Genomic DNA, 2,836 nt, shown 5'->3' with positions numbered 1-2,836 from the left:
TCTCAAACAAGGGAAAAAATCAATTAGGTTCTTAAAAAGAAAAGCTTTTAATTAAAGAAAGAAAAAGTAAAAACTATCTCTGTAAAATCAGGATGGAAATGCTTACAGGGCATACAGCTTATAAAAACTAAAGGGACTCCCCCGCCCCTTCTAGCATAAGCACAAGTAACAGCAAAAAAAAAAAAAAAATTCTCCAGCAAACACACATTTGCAAATACAGAAATCAATCAAAAGACTAATCCGCCTTTTCTAATACTCACTATATTGAACAGAAGAGACTATTTCAGGAAGCTTGGAGAGCCTGGATGTACGTCTGGCCTCTCTTAATCTCAAGAGAGAACAGCCCCCAAAACAAAGAACACAAAACAAAGACTTCCCTCCACCGAGATTTGAAAGTATCTTGTCCCCTTATTGGTCCTCTGGTCAGGTGTCAGCCAGGTCTACTGAGCTTGTTAACCCTTTACAGGTAAAAGAGACATTAACCCTTAACTATCTGTTTATGACAACCCCTCTAAGGAAAAGACGGCGTTCGCCACTCCGACGGGACTCTACCAGTTTACGCAGATGCCTTTCGGCCTCCATGGGGCCCCAGCGACATTCCAGCGGCTAATGGATCGCCTAATACGGCCCCATCGAGACTATGCGGCAGCTTATCTGGACGATGTCGTGGTCTATAGCCGCCACTGGGAAGACCACCTGGATCGGGTATGTCATAGGTTTATTCCCCACTTTGAACTTTAGCGTCCACAAGATGGGGACCTGCATGGACTCCTCTAAACTTAAATCCTAGTTTAGATCTGGTAAAGCTGCCACCAGCTAGAAATTCCAGTGTCTAACACACTCCCTGTTCCCCCCAAAACTTTCCCTGAGGAACACAGATCTCAGCTTCCTTGGATCTTAACACAAAGGGAAATAAACCATTCCCCCCACCCCCCTCGCCCTCCCCTAGTCGTTGGGAGAGATTACCTTGATTCAAACTCCTTGAATCAAAACAAAGAGGGATCCCCTATCCCCCTTCCCTTCCCCTGAGATTCCAAACAAGGGAAGAAATCAATCAGGTTCTAAAAAGAAAAGATTTTATTAAAAGGAAAAAAAAGCAAGTACACTATATCTGTAACACCAGGATGAAAAATATACAGGGTCTAGCTTATAAACCTGGTGATACTTCCCCCCCCCCCCCCCGCTCCTTTCTCAGAATAATCAAAGTAACAGCAAACAGAAATAAAGATATTTCTCCAGCATGTCTGACAGTTCCTGGGGCTCGTCGGGTACTATCGGCAGTTCATCCCCCAGTTTGCTTCCATCGCAGCGCCCTTAACAAAGAAGAGCCCCCGGCAGGTACGGTGGGCCCCGGAATGTGAAAATACCTTCCGGACACTCCAGACATGTCTCTGCCAAGAGCTGGTCCTATACAGCCCGGACTTCCGCCAGCGGTTCATCCTCCAGACGGAAGCCTCAGAGGTGGGGCTGGGGACCATCCTGTCCCAAGAAGTTGATGGAGAGGACCACCCGGTTCTTTATCTCAGCCAGAAATTATTTCCCTGGGAGAAGAACTACGCCGTGGTTGAGAAAGAGGCACTGGCCGTGAAGTGGGCCTGTGACGCCCTACGCTACTACCTCCTTGGGGCTCCATTCACACTACTCACAGACCACACCCCCCTCCGATGGTTGATGAAAATGAAAAATAATAACGACCGATTACTGCAATGGTATCTGGCCTTACAACCCTATGCGTTCACCATCCAGCACAGGGCTGGTAAGGAACATGCGAATGCAGACTTCCTGTCCCGCCTCGGAGGGATGGAAGAGCCTGGCCCCGCCGAGCAGGAGCCAGACTTGAGAGGGGTGTGTGTGTGTAGTGAGGCGGTGTGGCTCCCCGCCGCCCCGGAGGAGAAAGAGCCCATCCAGAAGCCAGAGTGGGCGGAGCTAGGGAGCTCTGAGCCTGCCTCACAGAGGCTCAGGCGGTGACCCGGAACTACAAAGGCCGGCCCTCAGAGCTCAGTAGGAGCCCAGCCGCCGGAAAGAGCAGACGTCCCTAGTGGAGCCTGCGACTGGGAAGCTCCTGTGGCCTGAGGCGGCTGCCCAGACTGGCCAGGCCTGCCCCACGCCCATTATCCAGAGGAGTTGCCGGAGCTACAGACCAACCCTGCTCGATGAACCTATGCTCCTGGATCCTCCAGAGGCCAACACCAGGACCCAGGTAAGGCCCGAGGGGGAGTATGGAAGTAGCCTGGGGGCAGCTGACCCTGGTCTGGCTGCAGCACTAGCAGAGCCTATGTCGGTGTGCTGTGGCCAGGATCCCCACTGACTAAGCAGCGGATCTTCAGCCACTGCTAGGGCCCCGGGCTGGGATGCAGTAGAGTGGGAGGGGCTGCGTTCCCCCTGCCACCCAACTCCTGGGTGGCAGATTCACCCCTCTCCCTGGCCTGAGGAGGCCGGAGCCTGTTGTTACTGCTCAGCCCTGCCCGAGGGCCTGAACCCAGACTTCGCGGTGTCACCCTGCCCTGAGCCAGGGCCGGGCTAACCGCAGTTCGGCCGGCTACAGCAAGGACTGCCGAGGAAGGGACCCCCTGGCCGGGCCAATTCCCTGGAACCAACAGGGTGTAGTGAGCTGGTGTGGCTCCTCGCTGCCCCGGAGAGGGTTGAGCCCTGGCGAACTCTTGTACACCATATGCAAACTATTCAGCTGCGTAGGGCACCTGGAAATTTGGGGCACCAAATTGCCACAAATTTCCTGGTGCCCCACTGTCATGGACTTACAAATCGTGCCTACTCGTGGTCCTGTGCGGTTTGGGGTGGGGGGGAGGGGAGGAATGCTCCTTCCAATGAGACAGCC

Source organism: Mauremys mutica, chromosome 12, assembly GCF_020497125.1.
Source record: "Mauremys mutica isolate MM-2020 ecotype Southern chromosome 12, ASM2049712v1, whole genome shotgun sequence".
In the NCBI taxonomy this organism is placed as follows: Eukaryota; Metazoa; Chordata; order Testudines; family Geoemydidae; genus Mauremys; species Mauremys mutica.
This window is presented reverse-complemented; position numbering follows the sequence as displayed.